This window comes from Phyllobates terribilis, unplaced genomic scaffold, assembly GCF_046119375.1.
Source record: "Phyllobates terribilis strain yellow unplaced genomic scaffold, ASM4611937v1 Scaffold_3__8_contigs__length_932513732, whole genome shotgun sequence".
Classification (NCBI taxonomy): domain Eukaryota; kingdom Metazoa; phylum Chordata; class Amphibia; order Anura; family Dendrobatidae; genus Phyllobates; species Phyllobates terribilis.
This window is the reverse complement of record NW_027362763.1, coordinates 385,148,684-385,172,395: the sequence shown is the minus strand read 5'-3', so window position 1 is coordinate 385,172,395 and position 23,712 is coordinate 385,148,684. Positions and strand designations below refer to the sequence as shown.

At 44.1% G+C, this 23,712-nt stretch overlaps 1 protein-coding gene across 1 annotated transcript in view; it reads left to right on the top strand.

The window, feature by feature from the left end:
- The window catches only part of LGSN (lengsin, lens protein with glutamine synthetase domain), a 137,239-nt gene that overhangs the window by 37,370 nt on the left and 76,157 nt on the right, over window positions 1-23,712 (top strand). Inside the window, exon 2 of the mRNA XM_073675492.1 lies at window positions 11,124-11,217. The gene's annotated coding sequence lies outside the window, so the exon portion shown is untranslated. The remainder of the gene's footprint in view (window positions 1-11,123; window positions 11,218-23,712) is intronic.

Below are 23,712 nucleotides of genomic sequence, written 5' to 3'. Positions count from 1 at the left end.
ACAAACTTTCCCACTAATAGCTTTCATTGGCTGGCGTGACACTGACGTTATCGGTGTCTGAACTAATCAGGTCTTGATGAGGTCTGGTGTCACAACCAGCATTCTGCACCAAGATTCCCACGTTATAAAGGTACGTGAGTGTCCCAATCACCGCCAAACCGTCTGTCACTATCTTTTAAGTGCCACGATCGCTATGGATTGTGGCATCTAAAAGATAGGAACGGGTTAACATCATAAGGACCTGATCCAATCAGGTCCCAATGATGTCACCTTTTAGAGCTGTCGCTCTGCACCGGAATCGCAGCTTTTGCAGGACCCTGGGGGTCCTGAGCGCTGCGAGACCGCCGACCATTCATAAACGTCCTTTCTGCATAGAGCCCAGCAAGCATGGATGTTTATGTACAGTGGAAGGTGTCGAATCAGTTAAAGTGGATGTCAAATTCAAGAGACACTGGGAGGGGAACAGGTAGCTTGTAAGTGGTGGAAGAAGCAGAATTTACTGATAAGATATTTTATAAAGCTTTTTATATTCAACTATACTATTGATTTTTGCAAGCCTGTTGAAAGTACAATTCCCTTTTAACACCTTACTGACATCCGCCATACATGTACGGCGCAGTGGGAAGTACAGTCCCACAAACCGCCTTACATGTGTGACACTGCAAGAGTCGGTCACAACGCTGAATCACGCAGTGACAGAGTAGAGAAGGCTGTTGTCTATGACAGATGAAGATCCCTGCACTTCTTCCCTGAGGAGCAGTGCTGCCCCCCTCAATGCCAATCGCTTTTATTGGCCGGTCTGTTGTGACCAGTCCCATGGGCTTGGGGAGCAGTAAATATTCATGCTGTTTAGTATCGGGCACACGTGATTGCCGAGCAGCTGCAGGAGCCGCGGCTAACAGGGGGCACGCTATTAAAGACCATGAATATTCACTGCACCACATGCCAATAGTCCCTCCCACCTCCGGCTTTCATGCATAGAGGTGGGAGGGACTATGGCCTAAAAAAGAAAACAGAGCTCACCCATTCAGGAGACCATTGCACGGAAACAAGCAGTGCCACATGAGGATAGATCCGAAGAAGAAAATTCCAGCGTACCAGTCCTATGTAAATATATATACACTGCTCAAAAAAATAAAGGGAACACTTAAACAACAGAATATAACTCCAAGTAAATCAAACTTCTGTGAAATCAAACTGTCCACTTAGGAAGCAACACTGATTGACAATCAATTTCACATGCTGTTGTGCAAATGGAATAGACAATAGATGGAAATTATTGGCAATTATCAAGACACCCTCAATAAAAGAGTGGTTCTGCAGGTGGGGACCACAGACCACATCTCAGTACCAATGCTTTCTGGCTGATGTTTTGGTCACTTTTGAATGTTGGTTGTGCTTTCACGCTCGTGGTAGCATGAGACGGACTCTACAACCCACAGAAGTTGCTCAGGTAGTGCAGCTCATCCAGGATGGCACATCAATGCGAGCTGTGGCAAGAAGGTTTGCTGTTTCTGTCAGCGTGGTGTCCAGAGGCTGGAGGCGCTACCAGGAGACAGGCCAGTACACCAGGAGACGTGGAGGGGGCCGTAGTAGGGCAACAATCCAGCAGCAGGATCGCTACCTCTGCCTTTGTGCAAGGAGGAACAAGAGGAGCACTGCCAGAGCCCTGCAAAATGACCGCCAGCAGGCCACAAATGTGCATGTGTCTGCACAAACGGTTAGAAACCAACTCCATGAGAGTGGTATGAGGGCCCGATGTCCACAGATGGGGGTTGTGCTCACAGCCCAACACCGTGCAGGACGCTTTGCATTTGCCACAGGACACCAGGATTGGAAAATTCACCGCTGGCTCCCTGTGCTCTTCACAGATAAAAGCAGGTTCACACTGAACCCATGTGACAGATGTGACAGAGTCTGGAGAGGCCGTGTAGAGCGATCTGCTGCCTGCTTCATCCTTCAGCATGACCGGTTTGGCAGTGGGTCAGTAATGGTGTGGGGTGGCATTTCTTTGGAGGGCCACACAGCCCTCCATGTGCTCGCCAGAGTTAGCCTGACTGCCATTAGATATGAAGAGATGAGATACTCAGACCCCTTGTGAGACCATATACTGGTGCAGTTGGCCCTGGGTACCTCCTAATGCAGGACAATGCCAGACCTCATGTGGCTGGAGTGTGTCAGCAGTTCCTGCAAGATGAAGGCATTGAAGCTATGGACTGGCCCTCCTGTTCCCCAGACCTGAATCCGATTGAGCACATCTCGCTCCATCCACCAACGTCACATTGCACCACAGACTGTCCAGGAGTTGGCGGATTCTTTAGTCCAGGCCTGGGAGGAGATCCCACAGGAAACCTTCCGTAACCTCATCAGGAGCATGCCCAGGCATTTTAGGGAGGTCATACAGGCACGTGGAGGCCACGCACAATACTGAGCCTCATTTTGACTTGTTTTAAGGACATTACATCAAAGTTGGATCAGCCTGTAGTGTGTTTTTTCACTTTAATTTTGGGGGTGACTCCAAATCCAGGCCTCCATTGGTTAATAAATTTGATTTCCATTGATGATTTTTGGTGATTTTGTTGTCAGCACATTCAACTTTGTACAGAACAAAGTATTCAATGAGAATATTTCATTCATTCAGATCTAGGATGTGTTATTTGAGTGTTCCCTTTATTTTTTTGAGCAGTGTATATATTCTTTATTGAAATAGATTAAAAATAGTCCAAAGTCACAACCACACTAGGGATCAGTGGGATAACACTGATGGTAAAAACGGACAGACTAATGACAGTGATACTGTTTTTTTTACATACATGTTTTATGCACTGCGTGCTTGCAAGCTAGAGATTTCAGGCAGTGCTTGGTCTGAATAATCAAGTTCTGTCAATCAACACATAGGGAGGTGGCAAGCTTTGTTGAGGGACGAAACAGTGCACTGAATGCTTGGCCACTCCAAGTATGCACCGAACATTCAAATTTGTATTTTTGACAAATTACTTTTTATACACGTCAAAGACAATATTTATTACACCGGTGTATATCCCCTCTTTCAGTATGTAGTTAGTTGAAAATTTTCTTTCTCGGGTGATTGACTCTCTTTAAGCTCCTTTCACAGGGATTTGAGCTAAAAGCAGGGAATCACCAGTTAGAATGTTTTCACATTGCGCTTTTTTGCACGTTCGTGGGTCCCGCGAGGCTTGCGTCTGAACCTCCCCGCAAAACGAGTTTTGGACATATGCGCTGACGGGGTCATACTGTAGACTATTATGGTGCTGGCAGAGCGAACGTGCACTCTGACATGCATCATTTTCTGGCATATACAGTACAGACCAAAAGTTTGGACACACCTTCTCATTTAAAGATTTTTCTGTATTTTCATGACTATGAAAATTGTACATTCACACTGAAGGCATCAAAACTATGAATTAACACATGTGGAATTATATACTTAACAAAAAAGTGTGAAACAACTGAAAATATGTCTTATATTCTAGGTTCTTCAAAGTAGCCACCTTTTGCTTTGGTGACTGCTTTGCACACTCTTGGCATTCTCTTGATAAGCATCAAGAGGTAGTCACCGGAAATGGTTTTCACTTTACAGGTGTGCCCTGTCAGGTTTAACAAGTGGGATTTCTTGCCTTATAAATGGGGTTGGGACCATCAGTTGTGTTGTGCAAAAGTCTGGTGGATACACAGCTGATAGTCCTACTGAATAGACTGTATTATTTGTATTATGGCAAGAAAAAAGCAGCCAAGTAAAGAAAAACGAGTGGCCATCATTACTTTAAGAAATGAACGTCAGTCAGTCCGAAAATTTGGGAAAACTTTGAAAGTGTCCCCAAGTGCAGTTGCAAAAACCATCACGCGCTACAAAGAAACTGGCTCACATGAGGACCGCCCCAGGAAAGGAAGACCAAGAGTCACCTCTGCTTCTGAGGATAAGTTTATCCGAGTCACAAGCCTCAGAAATCGCAGGTTAACAGCAGCTGAGATTATAGACCAGGTCAATGCCACACAGAGGTCTAGCAGCAGACTCATCGCTACAACAACTGTCAAGAGGAGACTTTGTGCAGCAAGCCTTCATGGTAAAATAGCTGCTAGGAAACCACTGCTAAGGACAGGCTACAAGCAGAAGAGACTTGTTTGGGCTAAATAACTCAAGGAATGGACATTAGACCAGTGGAAATCTGTGCTTTGGTCTGATGAGTCCAAATTTGAGATCTTTGGTTCCAACCACCGTGTCTTTGTACGACACAGAAAAGGTGAACGGATGGACTCTACAGGCCTGGTTCCCACCATGAAGCATGGAGGAGGAGGTGTGATGGTGTGGGGGTGCTTTGTTGGTGACACTGTTGGGGATTTATTCAAAATTGAAGACATTCTGAACCAGCATGGCTACCACAGCATCTTGCAGTGGCATGCTATTCCATCCGGTTTGCGATTAGTTGGACCATCATTTATTTTTCAACAGGACAATGACCCCAAACACAGCTCCAGGCTGTGTAAGGGCTATTTGACCAAGGAGGAGAGTGATGGAGTGCTACGCCAGATGACCTGGCCTCCACAGTCACCAGACCTGAACCCAATCAAGATGGTTTGGGGTGAGCTGGACCGCAGAGTGAAGGCAAAAGGGCCAACAAGTGCTAAGCATCTCTGGGAACTCCTTCAAGATTGTTGGAACACCATTTCCGGTGACTACCTCTTGAAGCTAGTCAAGAGAATGCCAAGAGTGTGCAAAGCAGTCATCAAAGCAAAAGGTGGCTACTTTGAAGAACCTAGAATATAAGACATACAGTTATATGAAAAAGTTTGGGCACCCCTATTAATCTTAAGCTTAATGTTTTATAAAAATTGGTGTTTTTGCAGCAGCTATTTCAGTTTGATATATGTAATAACTGTTGGACACAGTAATGTTTCTGCCTTGAAATGAGGTTTATTGTACTAACAGAAAATGTGCAATCTGCATTCAAACAAAATTTGACAGGTGCATAAGTATGGGCACACTTATCATTTTCTTGTTTTAAATACTCCTACCTACTTTTTACTGACTTACTAAAGCACTTTTTTTGGTTTTGTAACCTCATTGAGCTTTGAACTTCATAGCCAGGTGTATGCAATCATGAGAAAAGCTACTTAAAGTGGCCACTTGCAAGTTGTTCTCCTGTTTGAATCTCCTCTGAAGAGTGGCATCATGGGCTCCTCAAAATAACTGTCAAATGATCTGAAAACAAAGATTATTCAACATAGTTGTTCAGGGGAAGGATACAAAAAGCTGTCTCAGAGATTTAACCTGTCAGTTTCCACTGTGAGGAACATAGTAAGGAAATGGAAGAACACAGGGACAGTTCTTGTTAAGGCCAGAAGTGGCAGGCCAAGAAAAACATCAGAAAGGCAGAGAAGAAGAATGGTGAGATCAGTCAAGGACAATCCTCAGACCACCTCCAGAGAGCTGCAGCATCAACTTGCTGCAGATGGTGTCACTGTGCATCGGTCAACTATACAACGCACTTTGCACAAGGAGAAGCTGTATGGGAGAGTGATGCGAAAGAAGCCGTTTCTGCAAACACGCCACAAACAGAGTTGGCTGAGGTATGCAAAAACACATTTGGAGAAGCCAATTTGTTTTTGGAAGAAGGTCCTGTGGACTGATGAAACCAAGATTGAGTTGTTTGATCATACAAAAAGGTGTTATGCAAAAAAACACAGCATTCCAAGAAAAACACTTGCTACCCACAGTAAAATTTGGTGGAGGTTCCATCATGCTTTGGGGCTGTGTGGCCAATGTCGGCACCGGGAATCTTGTTAAAGTTGAGGGACGCATGGATTCCACTCAGTATCAGCAGATTCTTGACAATAATGTTCAAGATTCAGTGACAAAGTTGAAGTTACGCAGGGGATGGATCTTTCAGCAAGACAATGATCCAAAACACCGCTCCAAATCTACTCAGGCATTCATGCAGAGGAACAATTACAATGTTCTGGAATGGTCATCCCAGTCCCCAGACCTGAATATCATTGAACATCTGTGGGATCATTTGAAGAGGGCTGTCCATGCTCGGTGACCATCAAACTTAACTGAACTGGAATTGTTTTGTAAAGAGGAATGGTCAAAAATACCTTCATCCAGGATCCAGGAAATCATTAAAAGCTACAGGAAGCGACTAGAGGCTGTTATTTTTGCAAAAGGAGGATCTACTAAATATTAATGTCACTTTTCTGGTGAGGTGCCCACACTTATGCACCTGTCAAATTTTGTTTGAATGCAGATTGCACATTTTCTGTTAGTACAATAAACCTCATTTCAAGGCAGAAACATTACTGTGTCCAACAGTTATTACATATATCAAACTGAAATAGCTGTTGCCAAAACACCAATTTTTATAAAACATTAAGCTTAAGATTAATAGGGGTGCCCAAACTTTTTCATATAACTGTATTTTCAGTTGTTTCACACTTTTTTGTTAAGTATATAATTCCACATGTGTTAATTCATAGTTTTGATGCCTTCAGTGTGAATGTACAATTTTCATAGTCATGAAAATACAGAAAAATCTTTAAATGACATGGTGTGTCCAAACTTTTGATCTGTACTGTATATGCCTACTAGAGATGGATACCCAGATGCAGACGACTACGTCTGAGAGTCCGCCTCCAGAATTCATACACGCCTGAAAATGATGCCTGTCTGAGAGCACGTTCGCTCTGCCAGCACCATTATAGTCTATGGCCCTGTCAGCGCATATATCCAAAACCCGTTTTCCAGGATGGTTTAGATGCAAGCCCCAACGGGACCCATGAACGTGCAGAAAAGCGCAATTTGAAAGCAACTTTAGTGTTCTTGATGAATTCTCCAAAGGCAAACACTCATGAATATCAGATGGTATTTAGAAGCAATATAAGAAATCATAAGACAGAAATACGGTCATACAACAATTAATTCAGGACAGGTAGAAATTAATCAATATGAGAGCACACAGGAAAATGCAGAGATCAGAAGCAAAGGTTAAATCAGTTTGAAAAGCAAACAAAAGCACATATTTACAATCAAATGGGAACCTTAAAACCAAGTTTCCCATGCAAAGGCAGATTTAAATGGAAAGGAATGTACTGAAATTGGCTGACATGAGCCTATTTGGAGCACATTGGCATATGCAGACAGTAGATGATTTGTGTGCATGTCTCACTTGTGATCAGGACTTCATTCTGTAATGCAGCAAGATCTGAGGTGCATCTGTGCCAGGCAGCAGAGAGAGACATGGGCCATAATAATAACCACAGTTAACTACCTTGTGTCCCAACATTCTCCAAGAGTGTATAGTATACACTGTGTTCCAAATTATTATGCAAATAATATTTTCTCAGATTTTCCCAAATTACCTATATGAATTGCAGTCATTGTAATTTTCCCGTCAAATAACTATTAGAGTACAATTGAAAGCTTTTTGTACAAACTGCCTATGATAACAGTATATTTTTTTAAAAAATAAAAAGCTCAAACTGCACTCAAAATGCATGTTCCAAATTATTATGCACAGCAGAGTTTTCAACCTTTTTATTTTAATAAAGAACAAAAAAATGGTCATTTTTGAAATTATAAGCATTAGCAGGTTATTACAAACTGAAATCAAACAGTTTTCAACTCAAAACTTTATTCTAGGTTATGTTACATTTGCACATAGGACCCCTTGTTCGAAAGGAGCTTCTGAACTCTCTCGTCCATTGAATTTTGGTTCAAGAAGAAGAACCGTGCATTCCGCAGCAAGATCATTTTCATGCATGATAATGCCCCGTCTCATGCTGCACATAACACATCTGCATCTCTGGCTGCTATGGGCATAAAAGGGGACAAACTTATGGTGTGACCCCCATGCTCCCCTGACCTCTACCCCATTCAGAACCTCTGGAGCATCATCAAAAGGAGTGTCTATGATGGCGGGAGGCAGTTCACATCTAAGCAACAGCTCTGGGAGGGTATTCTGTCCTCATGCAAAACAATTAAAGCAGAAACCATCCAAAACCTGACAAATTCAATGGACGAGAGAGTTCAGAAGCTCCTTTCGAACAAGGGGTCCTATGTGCAAATGTAACATAACCTAGAATAAAGTTTTGAGTTGAAAACTGTTTGATTTCAGTTTGTAATAACCTGCTAATGCTTATAATTTCAAAAATGACCATTTTTTTGTTCTTTATTAAAATAAAAAGGTTGAAAACTCTGCTGTGCATAATAATTTGGAACATGCATTTTGAGTGCAGTTTGAGTTTTTTATTTTTTTTAAAAATATACTGTTATCATAGGCAGTTTGTACAAAAAGCTTTCAATTGTACTCTAATAGTTATTTGACTGGAAAATTACAATGACTGCAATTCATATAGGTAATTTGGGAAAATCTGAGAAAATATTATTTGCATAATAATTTGGAACACAGTGTAGATTCTCCAATCTGCTGGATCTTTACTCAATTAATGCCCCCACATGTATCACATAATAATATAACTTTCATTACAATCTCCTCAGTTTTACTGAAATTTGTTCATGCAAAAATTGAATGCACCGTGATTTTTAACCCATTTCTGACATGGTACGTAATAGTACGCACCACGTCGGCGCCCCCTGTTCAGCGTGGGCTCTGGCGCTGAGCCCCCACTGAACCGGGCACAGCTGATTTATACAGCTGACATGTGCCCGCAACAGCCGTGGATGGAATCGCGATCCACCCGCAGCTGTTAACTAGTTAAATGCCGCTGTCAATCTCTGACAGCGGCATTTAACAGCGCCGTGCCGGAAGCGCATCGCTTACCCCGCCCATCGATGACCCCATCACGTGATCTCGGGTCACCGATGCGTGGTTAGGACAACCCAGGGTCTCTAGCAGACCTTTGTGGTTGCCATGTAGCGATTGCTATGAGCGCCACCTAGTGGTCGGCACTCATAGCATAGGAGCATTTCTACTACATAGAGGCGATCTGCTCATCGCCTCTATGTAGCAGAGGCGATCAGACAGTTGCTACTTCTAGTCTCCTTTGGAGACTATAGAAGCAAGCAAAAAGTGTAAAATAAATGTCTTTAAAAATATAAAAAAAAATAAAAAAATATAAAAGTTTAAATCACCCCCCCTTTTGCCCTACTCAAAATAAAATAATAAAAACTAAACCCCACATACACATATTTGATATCGCCGCGTTCAGAATTGCCCGATCTATCATTATAAACAAATAATTAATACAATTGGTAAACGGCATAATGATAAAAAAAATTCCAAACGCCAGAATTACTTTTTTTTGGTCGCCGCAACATTGCAATAAAATGCAATAACAGGCGATCAAAACATCGGATCTACTGCAAAATGATATCAATAAAAACAACAGCCCGGCGCACAAAAATTAAGCCCTCACCCGGTCCCAGATCCCGAAAAATAGAGACGCTATGGGTCTCGGAAAATGGTGCCATTTTTTTTTTTTTCTTTAGCAAACTTTGGACTTTTTCTTCATCACTTAAATAGAAAAGAACCTATCATGCTTGCTGTCTATGAACTCGTAATAACCTGGAGAATAATAATGGCAGGTCAGTTTTAGCATTCAGTGAACGTGGTAAAAAAACAAACAAAAAAACCCCGAACAACTGTGGAATTGCATTTTTTTGCAATTTAACCGCACTTGGAAATTTTTTCCCGTTTTCCAGTACACGGTATGGTAAAACCAGTGATGGCGTTTAAAAGTACAACTCGTCCCACAAAAAATAAGCCCTCACACGGCCATATTGACCAAAAAATAAAAGGCTATAGCTCTGGGAAGAAGGGGAGCAAAAAACGCAAAAATGGAAAATGCTCCTGTCATGAAGGGGTTAAGGACAGCACCAATTTTTTTAAGTATGGATTGAGCAAGTTGGCAAGATATTGCAACATCTTCCTTTTTTTGATTTTTCAAGAATAAAATCTTTAAAGGTAATCTGTCAGTAGGATCAACTCTCCTAAGCTGTCTACATGGGCATGCTGGTCACAGGAAGCTGAATAAAATGATACCTTGATATCTGCGATTCTATGAATTATTCCAGCAGCGAAATCCATGTTTTTCTTATATGTAAATGAGCTGTTCCAGGCTATGGTCCTGACACTGATTTGCATGAGAATCTGCCTTCTGAAATTATTTTCAATAAAAGGGGAGATACCAATGTTAGACATGTAATGGCTACTCTCTACTCTCCTGATCTCACTGCAGAGCTGTGTATGATTAAAACTGACACATTCTGCAGGTTCCTCTCAGCTTCAGCTTCAATCTCACAGGCAATCAATGTTTCAATATTTTTATGTGTGGTCTGAACCAATAGTTGCGGTGGAAATTGTCATGGGACCTGATCACCATCTGCTCTTAATGGCGCATGCTAACCCCGCCCGCACTACCTGATAATGTGACTTCCGGTTTCCGGCCCGTGGAACGCACGCTGCAAGCATCCCCATAGATACTACACGTGCACTCCCACTATCGCCGGATTCCCGGAAGTCTGGAGTGCAGACACAGGGCGCATGCACTCTAACGGATGGTGCATACGAGATATTAAGAGTGTGCATAATACCCTGCATGATGCAGTGCAATGTAGAATGTAAAAATAAATTTAATGCAATGATGTGAGTGAGTGTAAATAAATATGAGTGATGGTGCAAGTGCATGTATACGTAAAGTGCATGTAGTATAAGCAGGTGTGTAAGGTATACAGTATAAAGGTGTGAGGGCTATATAACATTGTTGAATCTAAAATAAACAATCATTGCACACAATGATATAAGTGATTAATCATGTTAAAAAAGTGCTATATGCCTGGATATTCATAAATAGAGATATTATAGTGTATGATAAAATTTAAAGTGCATAGTGCTAAAAGCTCATATTATATACCCACTAAACACACTTATATAAGTGATAGAAAGCTGAAAGTACAAATGCTCATATTGTGTATTTAGTAAGTATATTAATATAATACTAAAGAACCCATATTAGGTTCTTATTAGCACTGTCCATATCACATAATAGAGCATATGTTGAAACCATAGTCATTACTTTGACATTTTATGAAAACATAATTAGTCCATAGTTTTCTTTAGGGTACAACATCTTCATCTTTCTTACAGCAACAAATTAGCAGACGTTTTTCACATATGCTGAGCAAGGACGCCCCGCAGACGTGCATCCACCACGCCAAACTCCCGCCTTCGTAGATCCAAGGTAAGTGAAAGTCCCACCAATATCACTAATGGTATCTGACACATCACGAGGATAATTTTGGCCACACATAAAGAATACGATCTATTATGAAAAAATAGATTAGATTAAAAACCAATAAAAACATAATAAAACACTTCCCCTCCCAACCCATGAAACCATAATAATCCATGTCCAAAGAAACGAATTACAAGAAAGCATTGAACCCCAAATTTTCATTAAGACCAAAGGGTGCTACTGTTTTTAGCCTAAAAATTCACTTTCTCTCAGTCTGAGCTAAAATTCTACCAAGGTTCCCCCCTCTTGGGCCCATGGAGACTTGATCAATGGCCTTAACCTTTAGCAACTTGGCATCACTTTGATAATGTAAGTAGAAATGTTTCGGTAAGATTTTGAGCTGAGTGACATCTTCAGTGGTTTTGCTTTTTAAGATGTCCCTGACATGCTCTCGAGTTCTGATCCTTAGTTCCCTAGTAGTTAGTCCTATATATATCTTTTTGCAAGGACACTCAGCAAAATATACGACTCCTTTCGAAGAACATGTGAGATGATGTCTTATCACAAACGTTCTTGTATTGGCCGAATTTCTAAAATCTTTAGCCGTTACCATGTTGGTACATGCCTTGCAGTGATTACATGGGTAGAATCCAGTTGTGTTGAGCCAGGTATTCATATTTTGATGTCTCCCTTCGTAGTGGCTACGAACAAGGAGATCCTTTAAATTTTTTGATCTATGCGCTGTAATGAGAGGGCGTTCTGGCAGGCATTTACCTTCTGATGGCCCCCGGTCTCCTTATCCAATGCGTCCGGTCTCCCTGGTAGCTCGCGATGGTCTGAAAGGACCTGCCATGACGTCATTTAGTCATGTGACTAAATGACGTCATGGCAGGTCCTTTTACACAACCGCTGTAGCATCGACGTCTCTGCCCCGTTCTAGGCAGAGACGCCGTCCCTCTCACCTCCCCGCTCCTGGCGCGGCGTCCTCCAGCGCTGCTCTCCCCGCTGCTTCCGGCGCGCGCTCCTTCCCCGGCAGTGTGCTTAGGGCGCGCGCGCGCTCCCCCTCTCTTAAAGGGACCGCGCGCGCCGTCCTAAGGAGTCCCCGGCCAATTGCCGGAGGACCTCCCATATAAAGGGCACCTCCTCCAAAATGGAGGTGCCCGAGCAATGTTGTTTGCACCTGTGTCTCACCTGTGCTTCAGCCCTCAGGTCCCGTTGCCAGTTACCTGCCAGATTCCTGCCAGCTTGCTGCCTTTGTCCTGCCTGATATCCAGTCACCTGCCTGCTAGCCTGAGGTCCGACGGTCTGCCTTCCAACTCCTGTCAGTCTGTCTATGGACCAGCTTGCCCGCTCACCTGGGAGCGCACACCTGTTACCTGCCTGCTAGCCTACCTGGAGGCTCCGCCGTCACGTGCTGTGACAATCTGCCTTTCCAGAGACTCCTGCCCGCTCACCTGGGAGCGCACACCTGTTACCTGCCTGCTAGCCTACCTGGAGGCTCCGCCGTCACGTGCTGTGACCATCTGCCTTTCCAGAGACTCCTGCCCGCTCACCTGGGAGCGCTCACCTGTTACCTGCCTGCTAGCCTACCTGGAGGCTTCGCCGTCACGTGCTGTGACCACCTACCATTCCAGAGACTCTCGCTTGCTCACCTGGGAGCACACATCTACCATCTGCCTGCTAGCCTACCCGGAGTCTCTGCCATCACAGGTCGTACCTACCCTTTACCCAGAGACTGCCCCGGTCACTTGCCGTAACTCCCTGCCCGTTCATCCAGAGACTGCCCCGGTCACTTGCCGTAACTCCCTGCCCGTTTATCCAGAGACTGCCCCGGTCACTTTCCGTGACCTCCAGCCCGTCCACTCAGAGACTGTCCCGGTCACCTGCTGTGACTGCCTGCCCGTCATCCCTGATTGCCACCCGCTCCCTTACAAGGACCGCCCCCTTGTATAGTAGCTCAGAGGTTCCGCCTCCCAGACCCGTTACAACCGCGAGACACCATGGAGAGCGGACGCTTCGGATAAGGAGACCGGGGGCCATCAGAAGGTAAGTATAATATTTATTTTTTATTTTTTACCATTCTTTTATGGTCACACTATTTAAATCCATGCCTGTTGCATGGATTTATATAGTGTGACCAAGTTGTCAAGCACTTTCCAAGTGATGCTAAAATCGCTTGGAAAGCGCTTGACAAACCCGCATGTGGAAATACATGTGAAAAACGCTTCACTTACGCTTGTCCCTGGCAGGAAAAACGCATGTAAAATCCATATGCGTTTTTTCTGCCAGGGAGATGCAGAAATGCTCAGGAAAAATCCGGAGCATTTCTGCATCGTGGGCACTTAGCCTAAGAAGACAAAGATCAGGTCTACTGTACTGTGTTAGTTACATTTCTCACACTGGTAAATCCCCATTTTATTAAAAATAAGCTATGAAAGCAGATTTTCATGTCTTGCCCATGGCCTGGAAAGCTCATTTACTTATAAGAAAAACATAGATTTCTCTGGAATAAGACATCAGATCACAGATCTCAAGGTATTATTTTATTCAGCTTCCTATGATCTACATGCCTATACAGATGATTTGGGTTGATCCTACTGACAGATTCCCTTTAACAGCCGGAATACTTCATGGCATGGGTTTCCATGGTAATGCAGCTGCAAGCAAACCTTACATTACTGAACAGAATGCCATGTGTTGATTTGGAGTGGTGTAAAGTGGAGGACCTGGAGAAGGGTGAGAAATGTAACTCGCTCTTTTTCTGGAAACCACACGCCGACCAAACACCCCTGAACAAACTGTGAGATGAGAGCAGAAACATGCGACGTGGGAAGGACGTGATGAAGGTGGTCAGCGACTTCTACTCCCAAAAGACTACTGACCCTGATAAGTTCATGTAAGACATCAATAATCATCTTGATCCTGCAGGCACGGCGGCCATGGACATCCCACGGATGGTAGGCGAATTGCTCTCTGCTGCTAAATCCTTTAAGACCGGCATGACCCTGGGCAGTGACGGTCTTCCAGCGCAGCACTATGTAGAGCTGGTAGACCTTGTATGTCCAGACCTGTAGGAACTGTACGAAGAGATGGTGGTGGAGGGAAGAATGCCTCCGTCCCTGAGAAAAGGAATGGTCACGATCCTGTACAAGCACAATGGAGAGAGGTGTAACCTGAAGAATTGGTGTCCTATAACTCTTCTGAACATATACTACAAGATCCTGGCCAAAATGATGGCGATAGAATTGAACACAGTCATTGGGTTCAATCCGGATCAAACCTGCGGCATTCACAGACGTTGCATCACAGACAGCCTCGCTCTCATGCAGGACATGGTCATGTACATCAAGGCCCACCGTGCACACGCGACCCTGGTCAGTTTGGATCAGGAAAAGGCTTTCGACCAGGTTTCCCATTAATTAATGGGCAAGGCGCTGCATTGGTTAGGTTTATGTAACATGTTTTGTTCTTATGTCTAACTAATGTACTTTGACATCCACAGTACAGTGTTGGTGAATGGCTGGTAAACTGCCCCCTTCCCATTCCTCTCTAGGGTCAGACAAGGCTGCCCTCTTTCACCTCTTCTTTTTGTTTGCATTATAGAACTCTTTGCAGAGGCTATCCGGCAGAATGTAGAGATCAGAGGAATCACCGCATCGGGACTAGAATGACATGAGGTCAAGTGCTTGCTCTACATGGACGACGTGACCATTTTCTGCACTGACTGGAGCTCAGTCAACGTCCTCGTCCAGATGTGCAAGAGCTTCAGACAAGCCTTCAGAGGCTAAGAGCCATGCTTTTCAGAGGCTGGCAACTAGCCTCCTCCGCCACCTTCCCCTTCAACATTCAACTGGATTTCATCAAGGTTTTTGAAATCTGGTTTGGGAAGGAAGGAATGGTCCTCAATCTTGGGAAGAACTCTTGGCCAAGGTAAACCAGAGGATTGGACTGTGGTGCCTCAGACGCCTTTACTTGTGAGGGCAAAGCGCTAACGAGGTACAGCACATGCTGCAGTACACGGCCTAGGCCTGGCCCCCCCATGTCACCATCTGCAGGGCCATTACCAGGACAATGTTTCACTTTGTCTGGGGTTCCAAGATGAACAGAGTGAAGTGGACCATCATATACAATGAGCCACATAAGGGCGGGAAGGGCATTCTGGACATTCCCACCCTCTTGTGAAGCTCCGTTGTCTTTGACAGCATTCGCCGGACTCTGAAAGTGAACAGAGGCTCTTTGGGCAGCTCCATGTCTCACTTCTTCCTGCTTACTCTTTGGAGGAGACTCAGCTAGGATAAGTGGGACAACTCCTACCCCGAACTAGACGTGCCCTGGTTCTATATAGACATCTGACTCATGGGGGAACACCAACTGGATTCACTCAAGCCCAATTTGTGAAAGCCAAAGACTATCCACAAACTCTTCAGAGCCAAGGACAAAGAGGAGAAAATTCCAGGACACCGTGCATCATCGCACAGGTTGACCAACGGCCACAATAATTTGTCGTGAATGACGATACAGGATGGACTACCCATCCAGTCATTCATGCTTGCCCGGAACCTGTGCAAGACCTGCTACTACACAAAGTGCCCCTTCATGGAGGAAACATCTGTGCACGTCTTTTGGGATTGCTGTTTTCCCTAGCACCTGTTGGTTGCCACCTGAGGAACTCTATCCCCAGATTACAAGATATTGGATTCTCATGGCAGCTGTATAGTAAAGCCCCCATACACTTTAGGTAGCTGTTCATCTGGCAGCCATCTCACCCGACTCTCCTATACACAGGAGCGCTTTCTTTACCTAGCACTCCTGTGTTCTCTGAGATAGCAGCTGTCAGACATCTCTGATGGCAGCTTATCTCTTAAAAAAAGAATCAGCAATGCATAATTGGGCATGCCAGATCCTTATCTCACCCAACAATCATCCGTCGGGGATACCCATACCCATTAGAATGTTTTCCGAACCTATTAATATCAACGGGGTCAACCAACATTAGATCAATGTGTATGGGAGCCTTAGGGCTATGTTTAAATGGTCAGTATTTGGTCAGTATTTTACACCAGTATTTGTAAGCCAAAGCCAAGAGTGCATGATAAATGCAGAAGTGGGGCTCATGTTTCTATTGTACTTTTCCTCTGATTGTTCCACTCCTCGTTTTGGTTTACAAATACTGATATAAAATACTGACCGAATACTGAATGTGTGAATGTGGCCAAAGAGTTAGTTTTCAGTTATAGATAACAAAATAAATCAGGACAAGGACATTCCAAAGTGCTTAATTCATGACCTTCTCACGCTGATAAGCCAGAAAATTGTTTAGATAAAGGGCAAAGAGCACATGGTATGCCATAATGTCATCAAGGGTGTAGAAGTTTGTTTTAGACAAAAACCACATTAGCCCAGACCCGAACTGCAGATGCAGAAGGTTAAAGAATTATTCTCATATTTGTTAATGATTAAAATTGTAAACTTGTAAAACAAGCAACTTTGCAAATTACTTGTTATTAAAAATCCCTTCTACACTCAACAACAGAAGGATTTCCTGCAGAAGATGAAAAAAACTTTTAAGGCTAAGTTCACATGTTCAAGATTTGCTGCAGACTTGCAGTATGGATTCTGCAAGCAACAGTTTACAGCAGAAAAAAAATCATTACCTCCCACCTCCCCCTTTAAAGATAAAGAAAAAAATAAATATATTTGATATCACTGCATCTCTAAATATTCAATTTATCAAAATGTAAATTTAATTAACCGGTTTGGTAAATGGAGAAATTTACAGGAAAGAAAAAAGTAAGGTTTTTCAAAATCATATTCACAGGGCCAGCTCCAGGTTTTCATGGGCCCTGGGCAAAGGAGTCTCAGTGGGCCCCTTTAACACATACCACATTTCATGGTGTGCAGATTAGAGATGAGCGTTGTTCTACTCGAACTGTTCGCCAATCTCAAATTCGAGCTGTTTTGGGCGGTGTTCGAGCCGTTCGGCGAACACGAACGATTTGAGAAAAATTCGGCTGTTCGAGGTTATGTTCGATAACTGTTCATGCACCAAAATCATAACTGGATTTTTTCTCAGTAATGATGAAAATTAATGTTAATACGCAGTTTGAGTGTACAGCGGGGTGGGGGGAGGGGCAGGGGATGGATCTCTGCAGGAATAATGAAGATCTCCATTTTTTTTTCTCTTTCCCGCATTTACAGTGGGGAGGTGCAATCTGTCAGCCTATCAGCAGCGCACACACGGAGCGAAGTGCTTTTTTCACACAAGCAAGGGCATGTGTCATTGGCAGTGTATGTCACATGTCCTTGCCCTATAAGACCAAGCCATTTTCCCCGTCGCCACCATTTTCTCACTGCTGCAGCTGCGTGTTAGACGGCACCGCTGTTGCTGTGTGCGCTATACCTTGTTAATTTCAAGCCAATTTTCGCACAAATCTACAGATAGCTTGGGAGTAGGGAATAGTTGTGATTGCAGTCCTTTTAAGGACTAGGTTACAGCATTTCCTACGACTTTTATCAGGCAGGTCTGTGCACTTAAATAGATAGATTGTGGGAGTAAAGACTAATTGTAATTGCAGTCCTTTTCAGGACTAGGTTACATCAGTTCCTATCAGTTTTTGCCAGGCAGGTCTGTGCCAGTGCTGTGCAAGTTTTTTCACAGCATTTGGCTGAATCTAGCAAAGCTAATCCTTTTTGGCCTATTGCAGAGTGTGTTAGTCAGTGGAGTAGCCTATCTGTGTTGCAAGATATACCACCTGTGTATAGAATACCAATTTTTTTACTGCACCTAGTGAAGTAAAATCTTTTGGGCATAGCATCATTCTATTAGTCCATCTATACTGACCTCCATCAGGTTGCAAATTGAATATAATTTTTTTCTGCATCTAGCTCTGAAAAAATATTTGGGCTTCTAGCTGTGTGTGGGACTTGTTCTATTAGTCCATCTATACTGACCTCCATCAGGTTGCAAACTGAATATAATTTTTTTCTGCATCTAGCTCTGAAAAAATATTTGGCCTTCTAGCAGTGTGTGGGACTTTCTCTTTTAGTCCATCTATACTGACCTCCATCAGGTTGCAAATTAAAAATAATTTTTATCTGCATCCAGCTCTGAAAAAATATTTGGCCTTCTAGCAGTGTGTGGGACTTTCTCTATTAGTCCATCTATACTGACCTCAATCAGGTTGCAAATTAAAAATAATTTTTTGTCTGCATCTAGCTCTGAAAAAATATTTGGCCTTCTAGCAGTGTGTGGGACTTTCTCTATTAGTCCATCTATACTGACCTCCATCGGGTTGCAAACTGAATATATATTTTTTCTGCATCTACCTCTGAAAAAATATTGGGCTTCTAGCTGTGTGTGGGACTTGTTCTATTAATCCATCTATACAGACCTCCATCAGGTTGCAAACTGAATATAATTTTTTTCTGCATCTACCTCTGAAAAAATATTTGGGCTTCTAGCTGTGTGTGGGACTTGTTCTATTAGTCCATCTATACTGACCTCCATCAGGTTGCAAACTGAATATAATTTTTTTCTGCATCTAGCTCTGAAAAAATATTTGGGCTTCTAGCTGTGTGTGGGACTTTCTCTATTAGTCCATCTATACTGACCTCCATCAGGTTGCAAATTAAAAATAATTTTTTGTCTGCATCTAGTTCTGAAAAATTATTTGGCCTTCTAGCAGTGTGTGGGACTTTCTCTATTAGTCCATCTATACTGACCTCCATCAGGTTGCAAACTGAATATATATTTTTTCTGCATCTACCTCTGAAAAAATATTGGGCTTCTAGCTGTGTGTGGAACTTGTTCTATTAATCCATCTATGCAGACCTCCATCAGGTTGCAAACTGAATATAATTTTTTTCTGCATCTACCTCTGAAAAAATATTTGGGACTCTAGCTGTGTGTGGGACTTGTTCTATTAGTCCATCTATACTGACCTCCATCAGGTTGCAAACTGAAAATAATTTTTTGTCTGCATCTAGCTCTGAAAAAATATTTGGCCTTCTAGCAGTGTGTGGGACTTTCTCTATTAGTCCATCTATACTGACCTCCATCAGGTTGCAAATTAAAAATAATTTTTATCTGCATCTACCTCTGAAAAAATATTTGGGCTTCTAGCAGTGTGTGGGACTTGTTCTATTAGTCCATCTATACTGACCTCCATCAGGTTGCAAACTGAATATAATTTTTTTCTGCATCTAGCTCTGAAAAAATATTTGGCCTTCTAGCAGTGTGTGGGACTTTCTCTATTAGTCCATCTATACTGACCTCCATCAGGTTGCAAATTAAAAATAATTTTTATCTGCATCCAGCTCTGAAAAAATATTTGGCCTTCTAGCAGTGTGTGGGACTTTCTCTATTAGTCCATCTATACTGACCTCCATCAGGTTGCAAACTGAATATATTTTTTTTCTGCATCTACCTCTGAAAAAATATTGGGCTTCTAGCTGTGTGTGGGACTTGTTCTATTAATCCATCTATACAGACCTCCATCAGGTTGCAAACTGAATATAATTTTTTTCTGCATCTACCTCTGAAAAAATATTTGGCCTTCTAGCTGTGTGTGGGACTTGTTCTATTAGTCCATCTATACTGACCTCCATCAGGTTGCAAACTGAATATAATTTTTTTCTGCATCTACCTCTGAAAAAATATTTGGCCTTCTAGCAGTGTGTGGGACTTTCTCTATTAGTCCATCTATACTGACCTTCATCAGGTTGCAAACTGAATATATTTTTTTTCTGCATCTACCTCTGAAAAAATATTTGAGCTTCTAGCTGTGTGTGGGACTATCTCTATTAGTCCATCTATACTGACCTCCATCAGGTTGCAAATTGAATATATTTTTTTTTTGCATCTAACCCAGCCAATAGTTTTGGCCTAATACCACAGTTTGGCCACTCAGCTCTGCTCGGTTCCCATCCATTGTTTTTTTGTGCAAACAACTCCAGAGTTGTGAATTAGTTAACCACCAAAATGAGTGGAAAAAGGCCTGCTGCTGGTGGAAAGGGGAATAGGCGTGTTGGGAAGGGGAAAAAAGGTTGTGTCCGTGGGGTAGGTGCAGAAGAAAGACCATCTTCTAGCCAAACTAAAATGTCTACTTCTTTTAGCGGACAATGTGATAAGATCCCTTTCTTACGGCCACGCCAATCGCTACAAATTCCAGATGAGGCACAAAAACAGCAGGTGCTTCAACGGATATCAAGTGCTCCTTTAAGTGGGCTCTCCTCCACATCAACTTCAACATCACAAATACTCCAGTCCTCAAAGGTGTCACCCAAATCGCACTTGCTTCCTCACAGCTCCCAAATCTCCAGCTGCCTGTCTGAGTATGAGGTAGAACAGATGGTTGAGTCTGCAGAGCTGTTTACTCATACTATAGCCTGGGAATCAGAGGTCGACTCCAGCGCTTCTGTGAATCCAGACGAGGAAATGATCTGCACTGATGCCCAGAATCTTTATGAGTCGGATCCAGGACCAGACGCAGAAGGTTCTGACCATAATGTAGACCCTCATTCCCAAACTGTAACTCCTGTTGGTGGAGACAATGAGGAAGACGATGATAAGACTCAAATACCTGATTGGAGCGACAACTTTAGTTTTTTGTCAGGGCAGGAACAGGTTGGCTCTGAGGACGACGGGTGTGATAACGCACAGGGTGATGATGATGAGGTCGGAGATCCCACTTACTGTCAACCCACAGTCAGCCAAGAGATGAGGTCAGCAGAGGAGGTGGAGGAAGATGCTAGTGACGACGAGGTCAGGTTGCGCCTTCCTGGACAGAGACGTAGTACTGGAAGCACGTCAACAACTGCATCCTCAAACACAACTCTGCCTCTCACCACAAGTCGTGGTGGCTCTTCAGGTCGCATGGGTGCTAAGCCTTGCATAGCCTGGGCATTTTTTCAGATCGATAAAGATGACCCAACTCGTGTTATCTGTAACATTTGTCAGCAAAAGCTAAGTAGAGGCCAAAAAATACATAGTTTGAGTACTTCATGCATGAACCGGCACATGGACATGAAGCATAAGTTGCAGTGGGAAGCTCAGTGTGCTACAATGCGGCCTAGCCGGCCGGGCCAACCACCGTCTGCCATATCTTGTGCATCCGCGGCCTCTTCATCCTCTGTGACTGGGGGTACAGCAGTCACACCTGTTTTGGGGCGCAGACCTGCCACCTCTTTACCCGCAACAGCCAGCGTGATTGGCAGGTCATCATTTTCTTTGGAGGTGGTAACACCAGCTGGTGTTGAGCGCTGTCCGACATCGATAGCACCACCTTTGGATCAAGGCAACCTAACATGTCTGCCTGCATCTTCCTCACAGACCGGCAGTTTGCCGGGGACACCCTTATCAACCCCGTCTAAGCACAATAGCCAGCCCTCGGTCCCTCAGATGTGGACAAGTAAAAGACCATTTCCTCCTAGCCATGAGAAAGCTAAGAGGTTGAATTTCACCATCTGCAAGCTCTTGGCTACAGAAATGCTGCCTTTCCGCCTGGTGGACACAGAGGATTTTCGAGACCTTATGTCCGTCGCAGTGCCCCAGTACCAGATGCCCAGTCGGCACTACTTCTCAAAGAAAGGTGTGCCTGCGCTCCACCAGCATGTCGCACACAACATCACCGCTTCTTTGAGAAACTCTGTGTGTGACAGGGTGCATTTCACCACAGACACTTGGACGAGTAGGCATGGACAGGGGCGTTACATGTCGCTGACTGGGCACTGGGTAACTATGGTGACAGCAGGACAAGGGGCTGCTGTCCCAGTCTTGCCGTCCCCACGAGTTGTGCGTCAATCCTCTTTATGTCAAAGTTCCTCCACTGCTTCTGCCTCCTCAACCTCCTCTCGGTCTTCCACCTGCACCCAAAGCCTGTCTGGTCATGCCACAAGCTTTCTAACTTCGCAGAAGGGATCCTGCACACCCCCTTACTATGCTGGCAGTAGGGCTCAACGTCATCAGGCGGTTTTTACTTTGAAATGTCTGGGAAATGTGAGTCACACAGCTGAGGAGTTGTGGTCAGCTCTGGAGAACCAATTTCATGAATGGTTGTCTCCACTGGACCTGAAACCAGGGAAGGCCGTGTGCAACAATGCTGCAAACCTGGGTGCGGCCCTTCGCCGGGGCAATGTCACACACGTGCCTTGTATGGCTCACATGTTGAACCTGGTTGTCCAGCAATTTTTAGCCCACTATCCCAGACTAGATGGCCTTCTGCAGAGGGCACGGTCGCTGTGTGCTCACTTCCGCCGTTCGCATCCCGCAGCTCAGCGACTTACATCTCTACAGAAGTCGTTGGGCCTGCCACTTCACCGGCTAAAATGCGATGTGCCTACCCGGTGGAATTCAACTCTGCACATGTTGCAGCGACTGTGGCAGCACCGACAAGCCCTGGTGCAATACGTTCTGATGTATAGCCTGGGCCAACGAGATCCGGAGGTGGGGCAAATCACGCTGGAGGAGTGGTCTCAGATCAGGGACCTATGCACCCTTCTGCACAGTTTTGAAATGGCGATGAAGATGTTTAGTGCTGACGATGCCATTATCAGCATGACTATTCCGGTGATTTACATGCTGGAGCACATGTTAAACAGAATTCGGAGTCAGTTGGTGGCACAAGAGGAGGTGGAGGAAGTAGAGGAGGAGGAGTTGTATGCGGAAGGGCTAACATCTGCAAGGTCCAGACGGTCGGCAGCACCAAGGCGGCAGGCATGTGAGGGTGGGGGAGATGGTTTTACCAGGGCGCATGGTAGCAGCCAAACTAGTGAGGAAGGTGCAGGAGCCCAGGAAGAAGTGGAGGACGAACTGATGGAAGACTCATCAGATGAGGGAGACCTTGATCACATTTCTGTTGTGCGAGGTTGGGGGGAGAGGACAGAGGAAGGAAGCATGATTGTTACCTCGCCACCAACACAACAGGGACTTGGTGCTCCTGGATGCGCAACACACATGAGTGCCTTCTTGCTGCACTACCTGCAACATGACCCTCGAATGGTGAGAATTAGAAATAATCCTGACTACTGGGTTGCCACACTGTTAGATCCCCGGTACAAAAGTAAATTTGCAGAAATTATTCCTGCCATAGAAAGGGATGCACGCATGCAGGAGTATCAGCAGAGACTGTTGCAGAATCTTACATGTGCTTTTCCACAAAACACCAGTGGTGCACGTAGTGAATCTCACAGTTCCAACTTGCCAACCGTGGGACCGTCAAGTGTTCAGCACTCAAACCGTAACAGAACCACAGTATCTGCTGGTAACATCAATTTTGCGGAATCATTTCACCACTTTTTTAGCCCATCCTTTGCAAGGCCAGGGGAGACAAGAAGTCAGACACATAGTCAACGCCTAGAGACGATGGTACAGGAGTATCTCCAAGTAAACATTGAAGCCATGACTGTGTCACTGGACCCTTGCTCTTTTTGGGCTTCCAATCTGGATAAATGGCCAGAGCTAGCCACTTACGCCTTGGAGATCTTGTCATGCCCCGCAGCCAG